The following is a 25,959-nucleotide window of genomic DNA, read 5'->3' as shown; positions in this document are numbered from 1 at the left end:
CTCCTCATTTCTGGGCTTTCTAAATGAAAACAAAGACACATTTCTAATGGATGTACTTTAAAAAAAAAAAAAAAGTAGCCAGAAGTTAATGAGCTCATGTGACAACAAGCAAGATGAAATTATCTCCAAGTTAAGCATATTTCAACTCTGAAGAGTAGTGGGTCATTTCTGTGTTATAAACCAGGACAATGGGAACACAAATAGGGTTGCTGCAGAGAATACTCCAAGTTCGTGCCATTGGAGGAGAAGGAGAAATGCCATACCCCTGATTTTGCTGTGAATATTGAATCAATCTGGTCTGCGATACCAAGAGAGACAGGAAACCTCTCCTGGTCACCCATTTAGTTACCAGCCTCCCCAGATCATCACTTGAGGTAAAAACACAGCAAATGGAGCTATTTGGTGTCACATCATGAATCAGGTAGTTTATTTAGGAAATACTTATTTACAAGTAGGCTACATCAGAGCAAATCTGTTAGGGCCAGCTGTTTGAAAGTTACTAAGAAGAACTAAGAAGAAGTTCACTGGGGTGATTCAGAGAAGGGCTGATATTTGGGTAGATTATTTAGCAAAGACAGATACAGCAGAGTCGGCCTGGCAGCAGCCTTTCCTATATAACAACATCACAGTGACAGGAAATGCATGCTGTTTTCCAGCATTGAATTTCTAATTCTGGCATCTTGCTTCCCTCAAACATTTTTTGTCGTCGATGTAGCTGCACTAAAGCATTATTATCTTTTGAAAGCCTGGTTTGCAGCTTTTTGTGCTAGTCGAACACAAGCAGTTTTTTGGCTTTGTAAAGAGCAGTATATTATTGCTTCATCATTGGGAAAAATTGAGAAATTTCTTTTGAGGCAGAGAGGAGTTGTGGAGTGAGAGAGGAGAAATGTAAGTCTGTAGCTTGATGGAGATGCTCTTCTGTTTCTGTCAGTAGCTGTACAGCTGATTTAATATTATTTGGCAATGGGCAGCTCAGCCTCACAGAACTGTTTTGATCTACGTTTTTTGGAAAGTAGAAGAGGATTTGAATATATCTGATATCTATGGCTCATGGAACGAAAGACAAAGAAGATGCATTTAAAGCTGCAGCCCACACACAGGGCTTCTAAACACAGTCCTCAAGAAAGGGAATTTATGAGCAACTCTTCCCTGGCTACATATGGCAAAAGTACAACTGAATGTGTGACGGCTAAGGATCCTAAAAAGTACCCAGGGCACCCCTCCACAAGAAGATAATACTTTGCTTTAACCGCATCCAGCACAGAGGCACAGTTTGCAGAGCAGGAAGGGAATAAGCAACGTATTGCATAAAAAAATTCCTCTTACAGGAACAGCAGCCCAGTTGCAAGAAGCTTTACAACCCTCCTGGTTAAAAACAAACCAGAAGCAGCTCACACACCTAAACAGTGTAGTTACACTGGTACAGTGTCCCACCTGCACCAGGACAGCAGGCTGGGTCAGATGAGCACCTTGCAGGGACACCCATGACTTGACATGCCAAACAAATTATTTGAAGATTACTGGATGGCAGGAATCCTGAGCTCAAGGTACACCAGCCACCAGAGACAAAAATCCCCCAGCATTACCTAATACCTATAGCATAATTTGTGGCATACAAACTTACCTAGGGGTAAAAGGGAATTACTCCTATTGTGAAATATTTTTCCTGCTTCAAAATTACCACTGTTCCAGTAAATGCTGAAAAGCCAGTGGAGATGCCCCTGCAGATGCTCTACTCTGTTAAATCTGCTCTGCTGTGGTATCACCGTGTCTAAAGTCAGTTACTCCCTTTGCTTGTCCATCCAAGTAAACTCAGCATGTGGTACTGTAACGCTGGGCTTGCTGAGCAGACGATGGATTTGAATAGCCTGAAGTCTGTCTCTAATAACTGCAGCATCAGTATCAAATTATGCTATTCCTATGATTCCAGGATCCACCTAAAGAAACCATCTGCTTTCTCGGATGGTCCCTTTCAACTGCGCCTTCAACTCAACCCAGAGCACTTGCCATCATTTCAGCTCCCATATTTGAAGCTGGTGCATTGACACACGCGTGGGGTGCAGTGTCATCACAGACTCCTTGTTCCCAAAAGAACCAGCTGACATCAGGAAGGAGCAAGGAAATGGTGAAAAGTCATTACTCCTGGTGCAAACCTTGAAATTGCATCATGTGAACAAGAACAGCCTCATAAAACCCTTTGTGCCTGCCTGGGGATTTGTGATTTCCATTTTTCATTTACGAGCTGTGGCCAAATTTAGTTGCAACCTATGACACTCCTCTGTCATATTTGTTCCCATCTATATTCTTGATTCATCCCAAATTAGCCTATGGCCCAATCTAGACTGCAACAGTCAAGGACTCAATTACAACTTCTGTTGCAATCAGGTCTGGGAACAAATTATTTCCGTTTTGTGGTGTTGATGGGAACTGTGCCCATGAAAACTTGAACCCGGAGAAAGCCAGATGGTCCCATCAGCTCCCTTGATGGGAGAGAGGAGCAGTGCTGGCAGAGCTGCTTTTGCGCTGTTGTACTGGACTATTATGAGAGCAAATTTCTTTCTCCATCCTTTAACCCAAGCTCACACACACATTTTGGTGGGTGGCACATCTGGCTCTCAAACTTATTGTTGCTCTGACTGACAGTTGGCAGAGGTTGGTGGGTGATTTTCATGACAAAAAGGCTTTTGTTTGGCACTCCCTTCCAGCTAGCAGATGAGAAGCAAAGACACACAGCAATATTCAATGAACACAGAGCAGCACTTTCCAGGGATATTTTCTTTTTGAGCCTTTTCTGTAACAAAAATAGCTTTTCCACGGAAGTGCACACATTTCTGGAGAATGAATATATATATATATGTACACACACATTATTGGTGTTACTCCTCCAGAATAAACATAGATATGTTGTATTTTACAGCCTGTCTGCTGGGAAAACTATTCAGTCTGAACAGCCGCCCCAGAAGAATCTGAAAAATGAACTGAACAGATTGATCTCAAGTCTCAACCTCAGATTCCCCCAACCAGTCTAAGCAAATTCAGCTTGGGTCTGAATCTTATAAGTCTGAACCAAACTTCCCCTTACTGCTCTGAAATAGGGAATGACTGCCTGCATAATACAAAATATTATTTCAGTCTTGTACAGAAATCTCTTTGCCCAAGGTCACAGGAATATTCTGGCAGAGACAAGAATAAAAATCTTGATTTCTTGTCTCCCAATCTGCCCCTTGGGCAACTGAAACCAAGCAAGTACCCTGGGGAAGGAGATATGCAAGCACCATGCCAAATTGGGAATAGGAGGGGAAGAGAATTTGACATTGTGACAGGACAAATATTCTCTTCCTCATGGGAACTGTATCTCTAAGGCCCCTTCCAGCAGATGCTGGAGCTCAAAGAAAAGGCTGATCTTTGTTCCTGTACCTCGGAAGCGCTGGGATCCCACAGACAAGCCGTAAAACCAGAGCACCGGCGTTTCCCATCCCTTCGCTGCCATCCCAGGAGAGTTCACATCCGACACCAATTACTCCACGCACTCCAGATGGTTTTCCAATACGTATCAGCAAATATTTAAGGTGTGTTTTTCCTTTTTAGCAACCGCTTTTCTCTACAGCTTAAAGAAATGCCGATTAATGAACGGACAAGAGGGGAAATCAAAGCGGAGTCAGAGGAGAGTATGGTTTGCTCCCACACCTCACTTCCAAATCGCTTCAAGACTTTAACTGTGAAATTATTCTTCAGCATGTTGAAATGCACTAAAGCAAATCTCAATTCCAGGCTTTAGTTGCCCAGTGGTGTCCCCTCAGGTCTCCCAGACTGCCAAGCCCAGCAGCTGGCACCCATCTCCCCAGGCTCTCCCATTGTCTCTGGCTGGTGGCACCGCACTGACTCCCTGTGCCACCTTCTCTTCATTGCCACTCACACCACAGCCAATGTGCCCTGCTCTGATACAGCCAAAAAGGAGGCTGCATTCAGGAGAAAGACCAGATGATCAGAAGAGGGACTTCCCACCTTTCAAACCCAGGGAGGCACACCATCCCCACAGCACAGCTGGCTTCTGTGACAAACCCACCGTCAACTACAGTCCATGAATCCTCCTTGGCACTGGGCTGACTCCACCGCCACGGCAGAGTCAGGAAGATTACTTTTTTTTCACCTCCCTCTGAGAAAACCTCCATGAAATGACCAAGTTGCACCTGGCTGGTGAATCTCAATAACACTGTGCTCACCCAGAAGCACCCTTTGCCAGAGGACTGATGGGCACTGACAGCAGACTGGTTTTACAAGCCTGAATTTGGGAGGGGCTGAGGATACGAAGTGGGAAGAAAAAAAGCCTCTAAATGTGGAAAAGGCATTCGAACTGTTAGACACCATGCTACAGGTGAGTAATCAAGACCATCCAGGGCTTGCCTAGATTAGCACCGTGTCAGCGGTGCCTAGAAACATGGGTCCCAGGCTGAGCAACACGGGTGCAAACACAGAACAAAAGCCATCCTTATGAAAGCGCTTAGTAGAGGATACCCCAACCCATGGTACCACCAAAACCACTCCCCTCCAGTCTCTGTCAGAACATTGGCTTGTCCAGGTTAGGGAAAAAAATATTTCCATCTGTAAAAACCTGTTGGGACCTTTGGACAAGACCCAGAGCCACTCCTACATGACATCTGTAAGAAAAAAATAGGTTATGTTGCATCGGTCTCTGAGGATAAGTCCTCATAATAAAGCCTGGGCCTGCTGAACTTAGCGGGCATTAATATTGACAAGAGTTCAAGGTTCATCAGTCAAGCTAATTTGTTGAACGTTACCCTCCTGTTGCTTATGTGGGATAATCTGTCCTGTTGGAGAAGGGCAGCAGCAGGGTAATGTGCTTCATCCCCCTTCGCATGAACTAGCTCTTATCTTCTAGCCAGTGCTCCTGCTCTATTACAGCATTTCTGTTTAAAGGTGACCAGAAAGAAGGAAAAATATATATCAACGTCCTTTTTGTTTCTATTTTATGACGTGCCAAGGAAAGCTTATATCATTACAATGTGCAGTTTCAGCAGCAGTACCAGAGGGCTGATATCATGGTGGGGTAAAACAGAGGGTTTAGGAGCAGATCAGTTTTGAAAAGCCTCTGTGAAACTTGTTTCTGATAACACTGGTTTTCATTTATTTCCCCAGGGCACTTGGGAGAAAAGGTTGAGTGGGAGATATACCTGCCTCTTCCACCGGGAGCTGAGAAAACTTTCACTCATCAATTCACTTGTGAAATCCTCCAGCAAAAACAACTGCCTGAAACCTTTCAAAAACACACAGAACATGCAATATTAAAAGGAATCTGAAAATAGCCCTTCCCTTGATAAAGCCTTCAATGAAGGCCTTCAAATGAAAGCCTTCAATAAATTGCGAGACCAGACCACTTCAGCAGGGAACCATCAATGGGAACGGCGCAGGGGAAGGGCTGAGGGACCGCGTGTTCACCGAAGCATATGGTTACCAATTTGCTGGACATATGTTGCATTCCCCACAGGGCACAGGAGGACTTTCGGATTAAAGGGTGTAAATCATTGGTTATCACCATAGAATTAAGTTCTATTCTAAATGTACAGAGTCTAAATATATACCCTTTTCTCCCCAGAGATCTCTTTCCCTAGTCGCAGCTCAAAAAACCCACCAGTCACAGTGTGCACTGCTTTTAAGAAAGAAAATGAAAATAACTGTTCCCACAGACTTTCTTCCCTTTATAATAAAGGGAATTGTCCTCAAACCAGGACAATTATAATACTTTTTTGGATATGGGGAGGGACAGAAAAGGGCAGGGGAAAAAGTAGAAAGATAGAAAAATATCTTTGAATGTTTCATCCCATAATTTCCAGAGGGAGCCATTGATCACAGATGTGCTTTTACACCACAGCAGCACCTAATTTTTTTTCAGAACTGTTGCAATATATGTTTAGGAATCTCTGAATAATAGAACCATATGGTAACATTGTCAGAAAGAGAAAATAGGAACCCAGTAGGCTGGGGGAGGGAGAAGGCATTAAAAAGTGCTGGCTGTAAATAGAAAACAATTTGTCAAACAAAGAACGAGGAAAAAGCAGGAATGTAAATTGTTGAAGATAAAGATTTTCTTCACATTCTTTGGAGAAGATTCCAAGAGCCTCATTCTTTGTTTCCCAGCCCTTTTGCTACAGTTGTTCCCAGAACATCTGTCCTGTGAGACTAGGCACGGTGCTGTCACAAAATTTTTGTAGGACTGAGCAAGAGCTTGGATAGTTACTTTACCAGGGAAGGACACCTGGACATGCATGGGGAGTTCTGGATGTACCATCAGTTGTGTGAAGCCTGATGCTTCTGTGAAAGCTTCTCCTGGTTGTCCTGAAAGGTGCTACAGAAACATGGGAGGCTTTGCCATGGAAGCTTTTCACTTGGGTGAGCATCTGTCTGCACAGAGGTTGTCCAGGCAATCCTGGTGTCTCCAGCTTCACAACCATACAAACACAGACTTGAGGCACCCACACTCTTTCCTGAAGAAGTTAAGCCAGGACACACTGAAGTGTCTAGCTCTCAGAGGCATGCTGAAATAGCTGCTTTTAGGCCCAAGAACTTCCACCTCTGCCCAGAGCATCTCAGAAATAGATGCGTATGTGATGGATAACACAAATGTGAGGGGATAGTCAGGTATGTTCACAATGGTGTCAACTCTATTTTATGCATATAGTAGTTACGGTTCACCCAGAGTCCATGCTTGCAACAGGGCTTTGAGATAGCCCAAAATCCCAAACAAGTATCCAAAGTCCTCAAAATCCTCTTGGATAAAATGTACACTTAAGGAAAAAAAGAGAGTTGCCTGAGGAAAACCTATGGCCAAAAACTGGTAGGACCGTGACTCCATGATTCCATGCTGGAACGTTAGCACAGCTGAGCTCCCTTCCCCAACTCTATATCCTTACTGCAAAGTGGGCAGGTCAGAGCTCAGCTTCAAAGGCGGCCTGGACTTCATCTGCCTCACCAGATGGACAAGAAAACACGCACTAAAAGTGTGTGCTCACCAGCATAAGGGCTCCTTGTCCAAATGGTTCCAGGATTGGGAACTAAGGTAAGTTTCCAGGATAAACCTACAACGCAGCACCAGACACAGGAGAGACGTGTACACACGTAAGAGGAGGCTTTTTCCACCGCACAGCTTGGGGTGGAATGACTCCTCATGCTACTCATCTGCGTGGGCGCTGCAGCTGAAATCAAGGCATCAGAAAGGTGACTGGGGCCGTGCACAGCGGTGCAAGGAGCCTTTCCTGAACAAAAGGATGCCACCACAGTGATCACAATGTCCCCAGCATGAGGCAGGGGCAGCCATAATTGTGCAAAGTGCTCTTCATTCATTACCCTTCACTGAAGCTGTGTTCTTGATTGTGCCTCTAAAAAAAAAAAAAAAAAGAAAAACTTCAGGGCTGCTTCTTTCTTGTCCTCAGCAAGATGCAATTTCCTCTCTCCTCCTGGAGAGTACATTTAATCATTCTGCAAGGGACCAACAAGTTTAATTGACCCAATGTGCTAATTTTAGATCTTCATTCCTGACTTCAGATTCACTTCAAATACACTTGATGAACAAGAAATATAAATGCAAACAATTTTAGGGTCACATTTTTCCAAGGGGCCCAGAAATCCTCACTGCAGCTATGAACTTTCACACATATAAATAACTAAAGTCACAAATGATAATTGTTAATTATCTGCCTAATGTGCAGAGAGCATCAGGTAGCCGGATCTCCAGGGCATTCACTGCAACCACAGCTGATTGCAGGAACAAAATTGGAAACTGCTTCCCACACACAGGCTCATAACGTCAGTGAAGGATTGGAAAGGGGAAGGAAATATGAAGACCCATGTTCCTCCCCTCAAAAAGCCCCAAACCTAGAGAACCTGAAGAAAAGCCAAGAGAACTAAGTACCTAGTCTTTGACAAAACCAAAAATGACTACTCACTGTTAAAAAATAACTAGAGATTACGTTAAAATACATCACCATCATCCTTGCTAGAATAAGTTTCAAAGCAATAAGAAACTCTTCACGCTTATTTCTTTTATTTTCTTTAGCTAGCTACAAAGGACATAGTCTGGTCACAGGTCTTAATCTTTCTACACACCAGTAAACCCTCTAGAGGCTGGTTTACTCATCTAAGACTCAGTTTATTGCTGATAATTAAAGCAGTGTAATGTTTCGCATTGATCTGTCACTAATGCCCATGTAAATGCTTTACCTCTGAGCCTAGACTCAATCTTTTCTCCCCATCGAGACCCAGACCCATCATTCTTCCAAACACTTTCCAATTTGACATTATCTTTCTACTATTTCTTACCATTGCCAGCTTGATCTCCCTGTCCCTCCTGGCTTTCTTTAGCAATAAACGTTTCCTAGATTTTTCTTTTTCCCCGTGAGTTTTGGATTATTTTCTTCCTAGATTAAGAAGTCTGCCTCAGCCAAACCCCAATGGTGATTTCTGCCTAGGTTTTTAATCCTCCTAAATCAATTTGTAGTGTCTTTTGGTTGCCACAAAACCTATCCTATCTTGCCATGATCAGCTTTTAAGTATTTTTTTTAATCTTTTTTGCTCTGGACAGAAGAGGAACATTTTAGATTTCCAGCTTGGCACCAGAAGAGCCCAACACACTGCTCAGGGGCAAGTGCATTGCACAGGAAATACGTTCCCCATAGACATTCCTAAATGACAGAGTGGAAGCTGCATGTGACAGACCAAACTCTGTTTTCTTAGTGATTCATAAAGGATTTGCATTTACAACAGGCACCTGATGTAACAATAATTACATGCCTAAATCTGTAACAAACTACACCACTGAGAAAGCCTTCTCAGATGCATTTAACACCAAAAGGTTCAAGCAATAATTTCTTCTGCTGCTGTGCTTATCTATCTGACCTAGAGACACTGCTTCCGCACTAAGAGCAGAGTTTCAGTTTTCATGGCTTGTTTCACCATTGACTTATCACTTATTCGTTTATGAGGGGATCCCAGCAAGTGCCAAGAAAGACAATACTTTCTGCAGAAGTCCATGGGAACAAGAAAAAGACTCAGAGCATCCTATTAAAAAAATAAATATATATGAATAAAGACACAATGGGACAATAAAAAAACAACACTGTAGACTAAAGTAGAAAAATTCATTGGGTACTTTGTCTTATTTAGGTCTCCCTAACTGCTTGCAGAGATAGCCCTGTTCCCTGAACAGCTAGTATACACAGAATGATTGCTTTAAACTGCACAGCTATAACACAGCCACCTCAGATAAAACATAAAGCTCTCTGGATGGACAGCAGTCAGTCAGGGGAAGCCTCCTTAATGATGACATGAATCTGAAAATCATGAAGGTGACAAGTGGATTCAAACAATTCAGCCTGTGATCTTTTATTAGCTGTCCTTGGCCTACACTGGCTATCAAAATTTTCTGGGCAAGAATAGCCTCCACGGAGCTGAGGCCAGGGCCTTATACACACTCCCTTGGGATGCTGGTCTTGGAGTCCAACCGTCCCTGAACCTTTGTGTCCCAAGAAGATAATTGAGGCTCTGCTCTAAAAAATGGCCACATAACACTCTGTAGATGGGATGTATATTCAGTCTCTGCCATAATGCTAACAAGTAGTGGGTATGCAGCAATGGATTCATATTTCTGTCATGTCAGCTTTGCTTAGCATCCTTTCACAGTTCTTTTTTGTCACACCACTGAGTAACATAACAGAGACTAACATGGCATGAAGTAAGGTAACGTGATTGAAGAGCTTGAAAAACATTACACCAACTACATCGCAATGAAATTTGTACCACTGACTGCCTTCCCTCCCTCCTCTTTTTCCTTGAGAAGAGTGCAGGTGGGGAGAAAGGCTGTATTCAAAACCAGAAAGGGTCTTAAAAGCAAATCATGTGAATCCCTTGAAAGTAACACCAGAAATTACTGGTCTTACTTTCAAGACCAGTAACTTGAAAGCTGGTCTTTATTTTGGAAAGCTTCCAGCAGTGCCAGTAAGCTGACAGGGTGGGGAAGAGAGGACCTTGGTCCTAACCAGGGCCTTTCCCGCACTGACGGTGTAGGCACTGCCACTGTTCAGTGGAGAACCCCCACAGCTGACTCAATGAGCCAGACAACACGTATCAGTTACAGCCTTCGTTTTCTTCCCTTTATGCTAAACCTGAATCCACTCTCTGCCCAGAACAAGGTCAGAGCTGGGTCCTTCCCTTTCTTTCATTTCCTCCCTGACACCTATTTTGAATATTGCTGTTAAAGTATGGTGGCCTGGAAAGTTCTCTTCATTTGTACCCTGTACTATATTCCTGAAAGAAAGAAACAAGAGACAGACAGGACAGAAAGAAAAAACAAAGAAAAGAAAAAGAATTCAAACAGCTTGTTTAGTATTACCACCAATATGTACTTCAAAACTACAGAAATGTTACAAACTCCTACACCAAATCCTACCTATGATTAACCAGAAGAGACCTATTCTGTAGCATTATTAGTGACAGTAAGGGGTAAAGTTACAATCACATTTCCACAGATTCCACAGTACTGCAGGTCCATTACATAGATATCTTAGTAAAGAAACATTAGACATCTATTTAAAATTATTTTTTCCACAGAAATACTCTTATGAAATGTCCATAAAATTAGAAATAATTAACACAAGTGTCATACTGATACTTTTTTTCTTTCATAGAAATGGGGTCTACAATGTCTGTTGGGACACAGACAACATCAGACTTTACAGCAAGCAAATGTTTCATTTTTCTCTCTTTATGAAGTGATTTTCTAACTCAAGCTAACTTAACAATATCTTTCTACTTTTTGCCTTTTTTTTTTAGTTTGATTAATGTTCTCATGCGTAGCTTGAACTTTCTGACTTACTCTGAACTTTACATTCCTTTTTTAAGGTTTCATTTCAACCAACTTTCTCACTCCCGATGCTTCAGACTCTTTCCATAGTGTAAAAATACATCTTTTTTTTTTTTTACATTAGCCACTCAGATAATCTTCTGGTATTCATATTGTTCATCCACCTCTTTCAGGGTTGACTCATCTTTGTGACGTCCACTATTATCTATCTGTCCTGTCATTTCTAATTCATGCCTTACAGCATTATGATGCTTTTTCCCTTCCACACTGATGGACAGATATGGTTTGAAAGAGAGAAGTGACAGAAAATAAAGGGCTTTCCTACTGATCTCATGTCAGCTGGGTTACTCCACAATGACACATTTTTCATCAGAACCCCCACCAAAACCAGAAGACCTTTGTTCCCCCAAAATATCAGCCTTTCTTTAGCTGGAGGTCCTTAATCACCATTTGTTCATTTGCTACGTTCCCACTCAGTCCTGTTCCATGCATATTTTTGTACTTGCTTAACTTCAGTGGTTAAAACGGAGCCATTTCTCTATTAAATGCCTATAAAACACAAGCTTTCAGAAGGTGTGTATGGTTCAGGAATAAGTCTGACTGACGTAAGGACCTCTATTCCCGTTCAGCTGCACCCATTACCAGAAGGCTCATACTGTGCAGATACACCCACGTGTACATGGGTCTCACCACAATGGCACAGATGCTGTGCATAAACTGGGCACAAACATATGGCACACAACATTTCTGGCCCTCAAACCCTCCTGCGACAGGGTCACTGAGGGTGGCTTTCATCCCTCAGAGCTGCAGGCTTTAGGGGTAATTAACCTAATCAAAGAACACAATAAATAGCTACACTGAGATGTTTGACTGAACCTACCTGCACCAGTCATTGTCCTTGGTGGTTTCATGGTTTTTGACAGTAATCACATGAATATCATAGAATCATAGAATGGTTAGAGCTGGAAGGGACCTTAAAGATCATCGAGTTCCAACCCCCCTGCCCTGGGCAGGGACACCTCCTACTAGAGCAGGTCGCTCAAAGCCCCATCCAGCCTGGCCTTGAACACTTCCAGGGATGGGGCATCCACAACTTCCCTGGGCAACCTGTTCCAGTGGCTTATGTGGCTGTTCCCAGAAATCAGACTAACCCAATAGCACATTGCTCTTTCTTGAGGCAGAACCTAACACAAGGAGTTCCTTTACATGAGACAGATGAGTGGATAACAGAGCAGTACTTAACAGACCTGAAACGAGTAGCAAGAGAGTAGGATGTGATAAAAAGGCATTATTTAGGGAAACAGAAAAGAGACAAATCAAATCATCGACAACAGCAACCTGAGTACAGATATCCTGCCCAGGAAATAACAACAGGAAAACAACATTTTGTCACCTACTCATGTCCTGCAATTGCCTTATGGCTTCATCTCACTGCCATCAGCAGTGACCTGTGCAGCTATGAGCACTGATGGCACCTCAGCACTCTGTCCCCTGACTTCCAGCTTCTGTGCAACAAGAACTGTGTGCTCTGACCATAACTCAGCAAGGTTGTATGTTGGTCCCACCACCACTTCTGATGGAGAAGTCTTTCACAGTTCTCCAGGATACATCTGTGAAAGATATCCTGGATATCACACTCACGGATGAAACATTGGAAGAATTCCTGATAAAAATCAAGTAAAATCATGGTGACCGACAAAGTAAGCCTGAAGGCATCACGCTCACTCCTCACTGGCCTACAACACTGGGAAGGTAAATTAGTGAATTACTGCACACAAACATCACATTTGGCTCTGAACTTCCTGTGAGCAGCTGTGGCAGCCTCCCAAAGCTGGGGACAACAGCAGAGAGGGAGACTGGCAGCACCCAGTCCACTCTCCTGTGGGCTGCAGACCCCCACGAGAGCAGGTCTGTGATGGGGGGGAAGTTTCTCCCCTCCTGTCTCGCTCACCCTGTGGTCAGTGAGCACCACCACGCAGCCTGCTTTCTCCTCAGCTTGAGGCGAATTGAGACTTCAGCCTCACGTTTGTGTTCTGCTCCAGGTCTGGCAAGACACTTGCTGTTTTAGGAATTTGAGGGCCAGAGAACCAACCACCTTTGGAGACTGGTCAGCAAGATTGATTCATGCACTCAGAGAGCTGGACTGATCCAAGACGGGCCATGTTTGGGAAAGGGAAAGCTGCAGGGAATCAGCTTCGCTCAGCAGCAGGTGATGTAACGTCTCTGGAAAGCAAGATGGGCAGAGAGCTCTGATGCACCCTCTCTCACAAGAGCTGGGGATGGAGGATATTCATTCAAACGTGGGAAAAAGCAGAACAGAGGGAGGAAGGAACAAGCAGACGGGGAGGAGGAGGTGCTGAAAAGCGGCAGGGGAACAGCTCTTTCTGGGAGAGAGTAGAAAGGATTTTTGCGTTGAGGAAAGCTGTCGGCAGTTATTTTTGTACAGATTTTAAAGTTCACCGAACCCAGCTCTGGAAGTTGCATGTTGTGTTTTTGGCTGGCAATATCAACATGCCATATGGAGAAGCCTCCATTTGAGCTTTACAATATTGTTTGGATTCGATAGTGACGTATTTTCATTACCGAACCTGCCTTGAATAGTATGTTCTTTTCATGTATGATGGGCGAAACAAACCCAGAAACAACAAAAGAAATGCACAGGGAAATTCCTGTATTTTGAAACAGACCTGAAATTCATTGACTTCAGCACCCGGTCTTTAACAGCATCTACCAGACACGGTAGATTCCAGACAAGAGGAAGCAGCAAGAAATACTATACTACTGTAGATATCATGGATGCTGTTTCTCCATCTGTTTGTCCCATTATTATTGGACTGCTTCCCTGTTTTAGGGATTTGCTGAAGTAGTAAAGATAGTCCTTACTTTTACTGGTATAATAAGAAATGAAGGGCAACAGCTTCCACCTTCTACGCTTTGAGAAGATCCCTAGCAGAAAATAATCTGGAACAAAAACTTGGAATGGATGAAAGCATAGATGCTGACAGGAGTGAAAGGTACAGGGAACAGAAGAACCGGAGGTCCCAGAGACACAGAAGCTGAAACCACTTCCTAGTTTTTCTACTTGTACAGCTTTTCTCTTGTAACGTTTTATTCTTCTGCTGAAATTGTGCTGTAGGTACTTAAAAAGAGCTCAGGGCTTTTGTCACCCCAGACCACTGACCACAGCTGCCAAAGGCAAAAATGTCAGGTAATTTAGTGCTCTGCAGCCAGCCTGTGGATCTGATCACAGCATTTGGCACAGGAGCCCAGGGACCCAATCTAAGGCAAGGGGAACAACCATGGCCTTCCAGGTCAGCCCTGCCAATGCCTGAATGGGGCTGCTGAGGAGTCTCCAGCCATGTCCAGAGGGAAGGGCAGCTCGCTTTGCAGAGCCCCTTACAGCCTTGCATGCTGTAAGGACATCAGTTAATTGCATGGACTGTTATCCACAGGGAATGTGAGAATCCCAAGAAGCAACCTCTGAGCTGCATGGAGGAGATTCCAGAATACAGGGGAAGCCCAAGGGAGGCCAGTTTCACGAGGCCAGAACCAGCATTTGTGTATCTGAACATGGTTTTGGGTTTCTTTTTTTAATAATATATTAAGATTGCAAACTTCTTAGAATGCGAGTATTGTTGACTACATTTTTGTTGTGCTTAACACCTTGTGTCCTCATCCTGGATAGGTTCTCTCATGGCTACTGTAATATGAAATCCAATGGTCAACAGCATCGAGCAAACACCCCGGGCTAGATTTGAACTCAAGAGCCATGCAGCAAAAGATTTTGCATTTTGTAAACCTCTCTTCAGCCAACCACTGTCCCTAGTTGATACTTCTTGCTACAACCTGCATTTTAAAAAGCTATACTTTCCTCTGCTAATTACCACCAGCAGTATGAAATCAAGCAGTAGTAAAAGGCCCTCCTACACATCTCTTCCTCCTCCTTGCAGCCCACGCCACACCAAACCACATATTTGCATTTTCAGAGACTGCTTGCCTGAAGTATAATTGAAGACATACAGATCATCTGTTTACAGTAACAAATTACAGTAATTTCAGTGAGGCTTTCGTGACAATTTCACTCCTAATGTGGGTATTTTTGATATGCAGTTAAAACACAAGAAAGATGATCAGAAAGCTTGCAAAGACATTAGATGAAGGAGGAATACTGTAATAATCTTTGCTATTGATGTAAAAAAAAGATATACTCAAAATAGAGCCTCTTTTCCCTTCCTGGAACTCCAGATGAGGAAATGACAAGTGGAGCCAGAAACATGAGAACCTTTTTCACTGGTCTCCTGTCACCACAACTTGCAGAAAATGTGGTGTTGATAAAGATTCAGAAAGAAGCACGGACAGCAAAGAGAGTTGTTCCACTGTGGCTGGAATCAAAGGATCCCTGGAGAAACAGCTTGTTTGTTACACTGGGCACTGGCAGATAAACTTAAATACCAGTGACCAATGCAGAACAGGTCTCTGATCTCCCTGTAGATATTCACCACAGGGAAACATGCCATTAGATTCAATATTTTTCAGGCTTTTCCTGTGCAAGTGGAAAAAAAGGGGAGGGAGAAGGCATAGATTCATTTTTAGTTTGCACTGAAGGTCATGATTAAAAACTGAAACTACTCCTTAGAGGAAAAAAAGAAGAAAAAAAAAAGAAACACTGCCCTTGATAACATCATTGCTCTCACTTCCTTAGACTCTAGTTGATGTGACTGATATCCCGCTTGCCTGCTTACTTGCTGCTCAGTTCTTAACACTCTGCTGCTGGTGCTTCTGAAAAATGTTTCCACCTCTGCTTGGCTGGAGTTGGAGCACTGGGATGGAGAGGAAAAAAGACTAATGCTGCTGGAAACTCAAAACTATCACTGTGCCCTCATTTTTACTTGTAAGAGCATTTATGCAACACTAAGCCAAGCTCTCTCATCTCATAACATTTAAAGGTATTCATTGTCACAAGCACTGCCAAGGTAGGAAACAGTCATATTGTCCCCATCACAGACTGAACTGCTGAGGGACCAGATGATTTGTCCAAAGACACCCGAGACAACTCAGGTCTGTCAAGCCAAGGCACAGTGCCACCTTCCAACAGGCTCAGCTGATCTCTGCTCCTCTCTATTTTCTCCCATGCTTTCAGAATATCCACCAGTTTATTCTCGGTTTTAGAAGGAACTAAACCAAACTATTATTTGCACAAAGAACATTTTTTCTTATCAGAAATCACAGCTGAGTACCTTAAATCTTGAAAATATTAAAAGCCATTCTGGAACCCTGAATTTCACCAAATGCTTGGTAAAGTTCTTCAAAATGAACCATAGTCCAACTCCTATTACCAGAATTTTGCTAACAGCAGTAATCTTTCTTTTCATCACATATGAATAATAATCCAAATAATTTCATTAATGCTTCATAAGATATGGCAAGTATTAACTATTTTAACCCCATCGAAGTAACCAAGTTATTTTTACCAAGCTATTGATCAAGCAGAGACAGCTGGAAAACACAGTTGACATTGAACACAAATGACTTTTGTGTGCCTAACTATTGATTCATTTAAGAGACTAAATATACATACAAATTAGTATTTTAGCAGGGATGCAACTATAACGAACTGCAGAAGCTTCTGTATAAGAGAAACAGTAACCTGACAGGATAGATAAACAGCATCTTCTAGGCAGAAGACCATTCTGGAAGAAAAATACTAAGTTCTCACACCTGTATCAGAAAGATTAGGCTTCACATCTTATACTCTTCAAGCAAAAAACAGGTTATATGCAGATGAGATATAAATAGAAAGATTCTAGCAAAAGCCTGGAATTGTCCCATTTATAAGGCAGGTGAATTGACCCAGGGGAAATTCAGGTCAGCAAAAGAGTAAAGCAGCTTTGCAAAACTGACTGTAATTTTCCGATTGGTAGATTTCAGTTATATTTTTGAACTTCTTTTCCCCATCTCTGTCCTTCTGAAATGAAGCACTGATCTTCATGAGAAACAGCCAAGTCAACCCCCCTGCACTTATCTGAACCCAGTCACAGAATCATAGAATGGTTAGGGTTGGAAGGGACCTCAAAGTCAGCACATGGGAGGGAGGATGGTTCAGTGGTTAAGCCAACTGAGAGTCAGATTCTGTTCCTGGCTTCCTCTGTGACTGTGGGTGCCTAGAAATTATAAATCATTCCCCTGATAAAAGAGAGGCTGCAGAGGAATTGCATTCATCAGCGTGTGCGAGCGTTGGATGCTGGTGCATTAGCACGTGACAAAGCCTGTATGAGCACAACATCTGCATGGTACAACCACCACCCCACAGAACTTGTGCCAGATCTCAGACACTCCTCATGCTCAAGGACACTGCTGCAAAGGCAGGGGCAATGGACATGGTGGGATACAACGTGGGTTGTACTGTTCTGCCACAATTAGTCCCAAAGTTGTCACTTGGCCCTCATACAGGATTTTACTTAAAAATAAATAAATAAAAATAATTCACTCAAGCAAAAAGAGCATCAAATGGAGTTCCCAGCCTGGCGAGACAAGCCAACAATGCCTGTTATAAATATGGAAGCAAGAGGCTGTGAAGCATCTATTGCTTCAGCTGTTTTTGTACCTCTATTGCCTACAGGCACGTCAGTTTCTCATCTCTCACCTATTTATTCCGTACCTACAGGAGTACACGAGCTAGTGGATAGCTCTGCTATCTGTCCTGCTGAAATTGAAAGAAAAACAGAGATTCTCCTACAACAAATAAATTGAGGTAGATAAATCCTTAAGATGAGCCAGCACCCGACAGACAGAGCCAGAGAATTCCCCTTTCTCCACCTCTATTTCTGTAGCACACCTTTAAAGAGACAGCTCTGTTCCAGTCCACCACAGAGCTCCTTAGGAAGACACTGCCCAATGCACCAGGTGTAGGTGTGCCCAGGAAGCAAAGCTCATAGTTTCACAAAGCATTTTGCAAATGCTTTTCTAAGCATGTGTAGTATCATTTGCCTCAGCTGTTTAAACCCTTGCATTCAGAGCTCTGCTCACTTGAGTGCTTCAAGCTACACAAGAAAAATTTAATTAAAGCTTCATAAATATTTCTGTAAAGAAAGCTAAATGAATTCTGGGTGATTGAAAGGAACCAAACTGACTGACGTCTCTATGAGCTGAATTCCCTCGTTTACTTACAAAGCAGTCCAAGGGCAAACACAAAGCCAATTTTCCTCCCACACAATATACATCAACCTGAAGAACCTTCTAGGAAAGGCAGGAAAGAATGCATCCATTCATTCATTTTCTACCCTGAGACTACCAGCTAAAGAGATATAGCTGGGGAGGGGGAAGGAAAATAAAAACTCTGTGTGAGGCAGACCCCGGCCTATTACAGGGGACTCAATGAAGGTCACTAAATTATTTCAGATGATCTTTAAAAAACCAAAGCAACCAAAAAGAGAAACAACCAGGAGGCATTCAAAAGCAGGCTTTCTCATAGGGTAAGGATACACACACCTACCTGCCCTTAGACACTTCCTCCAAGAAAAAAACATAGAGAACAGCACAAAAAAAACTTACATTGCTGCTAGAGCCATATGATCCTTTTCAGTAGCAAGAGTGCTTCAACCTCCAGATAGGGAGGGAAGTGACATTTATAGCCCTATTGAAAACAGAAATAAAGACAAGCAATGAAGAGACCACTTGTTTCCCCTACCTTCCTTCCTCTCTCTTGCCTCCCCCTAACTTATATACCCTCCAGGAAGAAAGATTTGACTCTCCTTTGACTTTTCAGAACAGCTGGTCTGTCTCTAACAAATGAGATACCCAGCAGAGGAAGTTTAGGAGTGATTGAGCTACTGAAGAGACCCAGCTGACCTCAGGGCATCTCCTCCCCTCTATTGGAGAAACTCAACCCTTCCTAAATGCCAAAGTTGAGGCATTTCCCCACAGCAGTTCAGGGAAATCTCCATTTTGTGGGATGTATATTGCTAATAATTATCATCATTGCTCAAATCCTGCTCTCTGTTCCATTTAAGGGATGCAGGGACAACCCAGCTGATGCTGTTTTGACCATTACACCACTGACAATGGCTGTGAGGCTTATGCACAAGGGGCTATAATTTTAGGTAAAAATTTTAGAGCTATTTCTAACAAGCAGTATTTTCTTTCTTCTTTAGAGATGTGTCATTTGCTTAGTAATTTAAGTGGAGTTAGATTTCCCCTAAGCAAAAGGAAGCAAGAATTTCAGATCAGAACAAAAGGTAATGCATTTCAAGCCAGATTCATAAAAATGCTTTCATGTCAAGTGTGGCATTGAGCGGGGAGACAGCCACCATTCTGCACAGCCAAGAAAGACCTTCCGAGTTAATAGAGAGCGCAATACTGATGGCAGTCTATCCTCATCATTGTTCCACATTAGCAAGAGTGCAAAATGAGAGCTACAAAAAATGCCAGGGCAAGCAGAGGAACATCGTGTTCATTAAGGCTGCAGACGGTAGTTAAAACTCGTCAGCAAAATGCTGTGTACGTTCCTTACACAGCTCAGTTCAAACAGCAAACACAAAACTCTACAGGAATCACACATTCCTCAAGACACTTCCAAAGCACTGGCCACAGCTACGATCAGGGGACCAAAAGACCAAAAGCTACTTATGAATGAGGAGATGGGTCTTTGAGTGATGCTGTACACTCAGTACCAAAGGTGGAATAGGGTCTGCAGCAGTACTTGTCAGAAACATTGTCCAGCAGACTGAATGATAAAGGGGAATCCTTTAATTATTATTGACAGCAGCCACTTTTTGTAAGAGCTCCTAAGTTTCTTGAAATTGTACCCAAAGCCCACAGGTTGTCCAGAGAAGTCACTCTTTGAAATGCCTCATGAAGCTCCCAACCATACATCTGTCACGACTGTCCCTGCATGCAGTTGGACAACTCAGACATCATTACATCAAGTCACTGAGCTCTATACCCAGCTCCTATTAAAGATGAGCTTGAAGTGGCAAATTTAGGTTTTCATGCTGCTATAAACTGGCAGATACTCCAATGCAAGATCTGAGCCCTGTCTCCCATTTCCAGCAGATGTGTGAAAAAGCTAGCTTGAAAGAGAGAGTTAAGGGGTGGCAGTCTTTAGTTCAAGCATGTGCTGCCATAACATACCATGAAATTATTATCTAGCAATGACTTAATCTGTGACCTGAAAAGTATCCCCTTCCCCAGGAGGGAGAAGCAATACTGCCCAATCAAAGGCCGTCACTCACAAACCAAGTGTAATTAGCCAGAGGCATGTTGCTACTGATAATAACTATAATGAATCCCAAGCAGAGGCACCTTCCCTGGCAGGCTGCTGTTTGGGCTTGAAAAACAGTTTCAGAATAAATAAAACAAAAACAGAAGCCATCACATTAGCTACTGATTTTTCACCTCCTACTCAAGCACTCCACAGAGATCCACTCTGGGCTCTGTCAAAAGCAAGCAATTACTCTCAATCAGAGATATCTGGCATGGAAGGAGTGACTTAGTGCATTCCTTGGGGTGGGTGGGTATTTTTATACTAATTCAGATAATGGAGCTGGCATGCCGAGTGGGAGAGGACTACTCATTTCCAAGACTACCTCCTAGCCCCCCTTCCACTCCATTCCTTGATTTTTAACATCCTCCCACTGCTTTATGACTGGTGCATTACACATAACAAGCTCCTGAGGTAACTGCTCCTCAGTAATAGGAGAGAATTGCTCACATTCCAATGTTGGGTGAGTTGATTTATTTTTTTTTCTTTTTTTTTTTTGGTATTGTATATAACAACATGTATATTACACTGCACTGCAGCAAACTCACATTTTTTTCTCCCACCTCCCCTCAAACCACACAATTTAGAAAGGTAACTGAGAACGCCAGGAACAAAGAAATCAGTTGTTGCAGTGTTGCAGAAAGATCTGGCCACAGCTTATGCTTAGCTTTGCACAGCTGGTCTCAGAAGATACCAGACTGGTGACCGGTTTTCTCAGCCAAAACTAGGAGAGGAAAAGAGCTGACATCTGAATTCAGGCTGACATTTCTGACACCTCTGGCCAGGGCCTCCAAGCTGGTATCCTGCACTGATAGCTCCTCTGGGCACATACTAACTTCTCCCCATTCTGCTAAGCCAGCATTTGTGTTTCTGGTCCCTTTCACTTCTTGTCAGAGGAAAAAGTGAGTCAAGAGAAAGCCTGTGCTGGCAAGCCAGGACCACTGCAGGCATGTTCCAGGCATATTGCTGGTAGAGACAGCTTGTTCCAAAAAGTAACCACGACCTAGAGCCCCCCTTTCCATCTCCAGCTGCCTCAAATCCATTACTCCCTGCTTGAATCCATTAAACTGTGTGTAAAGTGATGTTGTATCTCTACAGTCTTGCAAGAATTTGATGGTGTTTGTGAAAAGCCTTTTTGTTATAAAGGACTAAAGAGTAGTGTTGTACAAAGTAAGTTATTTTGCTAATAAGTTCTTTTGTAATCTTGTTAGTGCAATCCAGGAAAAGAAATGCAAGGGAGGTATTTTAACGTTATTCCCTAATAATGCACTCCCCTGTTAAGCAGAGTAGGTCGATCATGCTGTGTTATCAGTCATGCCATGTTATCACTGCCAGCTTCACAGCCTAGATGGTGTAGAGGTGCTTTCCTGGAAGATAATTTACTAGATCTATTTTTGTTTAACCCAAAGGTTTCCCTTCCACTTCTGAGTACACATTCTCCAGAACAGAATTAAAGAAGTTTTTACCCCGGATCATTGAATGACAGTAATAGTGAAAGCTCTTTCTAGCTTTATCTGTGCTAGACAGCTGGCAACTGGGGATGTCTGTGGCATCTGGGGAGAGATGCTTTCAGGGGCTGTTGCTGGCAGTTCACTGCAGCACGAGAGCCTGCAACGTAACAGGGTTGGTTTTCTTTAGTACAGAATATCTCCCTTGTAAAAAAGCATGTCCCTTGCCAGCGTAGTGTTGCCTGCTCTACACCAACTGCATAAGAGCAAATAAATTACAGCGGCACATCCAAACCTCAGCGTTCACTACAGGGGAACCCTGTCAGCAGATTTCCCCTATGGGGTGCATAATATGGTCTTCAAATACGTTATCACCAGCAGTAGACAGCTGGAAGTCAAACAGCAGCTATAAAACCCTTTGAGGTACGACAATGGCACTTTACAAATGGGCATTGTTTGGCACCTGTTATCATTTCTACCATTTTATTTTCTCCCCCGTTATGAAAAACACTGGTTTCCCTGATATAACACACACACCGAGCAGGGAAGGTCGCTGGCCAAAGAAAGCAAATCTTAACTCTGTATAATTGCACAATGAAGGTGATTAGTCACATCCTTGCTCTTATCATTTAAAACAGGGCAGAAGAAAGGAAGGACCTACCTACCCCTGAAAGTTTATTTAGATTAAGATAGATGAGACTTAATAGTAATCTTTGAATAATTTGGTGTTCAAACTCAATACAGAATAAAGGCAGGACTGCTGCAATTTACTTTTTCAAAGCTTTGCCTTACAAGCAAAACGTTAAACTGATGGAGGAATTATTTCTCTAAAATATTAATCTATTATTAAATACTAAACCATTAAATTATCATGGAATATTGTGCAGACAAATCTTCAGATTTTCAGAAAACCCACAAGTCTTTACTATGAAAAAGGGAGGAACAGTTATTTCTGAGGTAGCATGTCGGAACAAATATGCAAGAGCAGAAGAGCCGGGAAATATAATGGAGAAGGAGAATAGCTTTTAAATTTGGCTACGTATAAGAAAACAAAAATTACTCACTTCTCTCAACCTAAACTGTGCTGAGTTTTTCTCTGTTATATAAATTTAGGCTTCCAATCCAGAGTCAGACCTACATTAGCATCACAACACTGAGTCACTCAGCTGACTGACGCAGACATACTGAGCTCTCCAGCTGAAGAACTTAAGCCTTTCCCTATTATAAACAGAAACAGTCTTCCTATCTCTTTTTTTTTTTTAAACATATTGTTCCTCTTAGGAGTATCAATAGCTTTAAAATGGTGTAGTCCAAGTGCTGTAATGTAAAAGCTAAATTATCTTCTTGGACAATAACCAACCTGTAACCTGAAAACAAATGTTACCTTCTGTGACAGCCTGGTTCATTTAAAGTTTAAAACCCTTTTTGCCCCTTTATGCAACTTCCCATGAGTAAAGTAGAAGCCTATCCCATGAACTATGGTCATGGGAAAAGCTGCTGCTAAAGTGCTGTGATGCCTGACCCCTGCACATCAGTTTTAGTGCGAAAGATTAAGAAATAATCCCCACTGCGCAAGTATTCCTGGAACCCCTGAAGCCTGAAAGTTAGTTACCTGTGAAAGGCTAATGAATATTGAAGGTATTACCAAAAATGGCATTTTTTAACTCACTTCAAGAAGTTCTGACCACAGTAGTTGCCATAATGATGTCTCCTGTTACCGTGTATTTCAAATGAAGAGGATTTAGATGAAAAAATGCAACCCAATTGCGTATCTCACCACTGATTGACCCGCAGTTTGTCTTTTAAACCACTATTAATAAGCAAAGAGTAGCTCTTTGTCATTCTAGCAGATGAGAGCCCTTTTCCATTAAAAAATCACTTGCCCATAAATCAGAGCTTATCAAAAGCAACATTTGACGTGCTTGCAGGGGAGTAAGAGAGGAACTCAGTGAGCGAGCAGCAGGCTGAATGAGCGCAGAGAAGCCTGCTATATGCTGGACCAAATGTGCGTATCACACAGAGATTCAGCACAGCTAATGACATCTTTTCTTGCCAGGCATTAAGATCCCATTAACTGGTGAATCATTCTACCATCTGCAAAAAGCAGGTCCTTCCTCCTCCCCCCCCCCTCACTCAGGACAAGTAAAGGGGAAGCTTGAAAACAACTTTCAGCTCTCTTAATTTGTCCTTATGAGCAGTTTTGTTGTCTCCCTTGGTGGTATCATTGGTGATATCTCCCATTCTCTCTCAAGGAGATTTTACTACAGTGTAATGTAACACGCAGAGACCAGCAGGTTTTCAAGCTGAATATACACCAACATTCAAAATGACAACCAAAGTTGACACCTTTGAAGACAGCTGCATAGACAAATAGATGGTTTCATGTTCGTTGCCATTAAGCAAAGTAGCATTCACAAAGTAGCATTCATTTTAGGGAGCCAGGACTGAAGAAATGAAAAATATTACAAGACCATTAAGTTGGGAGACTAACAAATAACACTGAATCTACCTTTTAAGCCCCCAGCCATCTTGCAATCTCCAGAGACCACAGGAGTCTTCTGGCAGGTTGGATACAAAGGATGGCAGTTTCGTTTGCAGGTCAGTGCCTTGCCACACAAGTTTTAGTTGGTGGCTTGGTGCTTTGATGCCATACAAAAACCTAGACAAAGAAGGAACTCATGACACTGGTCTATCTCAAGCTGGCAGTTGATAACCACAGGCCAAAAACGGCTTCTCTTCCTCGTTCCAAGGAAGCCACTCACCAGGATGGCCAGACCCAAGACCGTTAAAGTAGTGAGTTCCTGGTTCAAAAGTTACTGTGAATGTGGTTTCCTAAGAATTTCCTTGGGAGCAGTCCACATCCCACATCATTCCCACCAGAGGTGGCATGGCTGTCTGCACACCCACACTGGCAACCAGATCTGATAACTGATCCAGATGCAAAAGAAAGGTATTTTTTGCTGAGCTAGCATCCTGGGAAACTGGCATGAAAGCTGGTCAACATGACTTCAGCAACATTGCTGTAAAAAGCAAAACCACGGCCAAATGATCTGTTTCAGCAAGGAAGTTGTTTGATTTTGTTGGGTTTTGGTTTTGTTTTTTTTTTTAAAGTTGATTTTCAAAATAGTTAAGACTGCAATTCAAACTCTTAGGCAGTGTCTCATCTGCCACCATCGTTGGGTTGTTTTTAACACTCATCTGGCTTCCAGATCAAAATGGAAGTACCACTAATGGTCTTGAAATCAGCTTAGGGAAAGAAAAAACAACCCACCAACAAACCCATTCAGACAGTCTAACTGATTTCACAGGCATTTAGAGACACTTTTTCACTGCTGAGTTCAGACTTACAAACAACAGCCCACGACGTGCTGTTGTCCCTTGAGTTACCTCTAAATCTCTAAAAACCTAGGGCTGCTCCCTCCCCACGCATGGTCAAGAACAAGGGGGGATGGAGCCGGTACAAACACCCTCCCGTCCTCCTCTGTTATTCACACTCAGGCTTAATTTTCTATCAAAATAAAGAAGAGATGGGGGTTGCACTAAATGACCTTTAAAGGTTCCCTTCTAACCCAAACTATTCTATGATTCTACAAGAAGAACACCTACTTCTTCTCGTCATTTCCCTTCACTCTCATATTTAAATAAACAAGAATTGAAACAAAAGAGGGAGGCCTGGATTGCAGCTGCACCAGTTTCAAGAGCTTGACACTGAATTGAACATGACACTCGTAAAATTTTTGTTAGCTGCCTGGTGCACCTGAAGGATCATTGATATCTCAAGAATGACTTCTGCAGACCTTGTATTTTTGGCACTTGCTTTGTTTTTCTGTATAGAGACAACAACTAACTTAGCAAATGGTAGATAGTGTTTAGCTAACATGCAAGCTTACCCATGCTTCATTATGGTATGAAGCATCTAATCTCTTCTTCATTTTACATTACAAAAAATGCATCCATGGGGTTTTTTTGTTTTGGCTTTAAAGAGAGCATCATTAAGTGCTATGCCAAGAAACCTGATTAAGACACTATTTTAACTTGCAAGTTCTTCAAAAACAAACGTTCAATTGACAGCTTTAAGTAGATGACAAATAAACTCCTTTAAAAGAACATCTTAAAATCAAAGAGGTAAACCAATTGTACCCTGCAAGAAGAAAAAATTACTGATTCATTAAGACTAGTTTAATATACATTCACCCAACAAAGAAATGCAGATTGTCACAGCTGTCTTAAGCAGCAATTACAAATTCAAGTTATGTTGCTATCGTTGAGTAGGACGGCACTGCACTGACAGTCTCGTGATGGTTCTCCAATGTCCCCAGCAGCTGTGGCAACTTTGCACCTTCTGAAAAAAGCTCCTGAGAATGGGCAGTACTGGGGCA

The 25,959-nt window shown here is 42.6% G+C and overlaps 1 long non-coding RNA gene across 13 annotated transcripts in view; it reads right to left on the bottom strand.

The window, feature by feature from the left end:
- LOC106898088 overlaps nucleotides 1-25,959 on the bottom strand; it is a 74,085-nt gene that overhangs the window by 29,486 nt on the left and 18,640 nt on the right. The window lies entirely within an intron of this gene.

This window comes from Calidris pugnax, unplaced genomic scaffold, assembly GCF_001431845.1.
Source record: "Calidris pugnax isolate Ruff unplaced genomic scaffold, ASM143184v1 scaffold4, whole genome shotgun sequence".
Lineage (NCBI taxonomy): Eukaryota > Metazoa > Chordata > Aves > Charadriiformes > Scolopacidae > Calidris > Calidris pugnax.
This window is presented reverse-complemented; position numbering and strand designations above follow the sequence as displayed.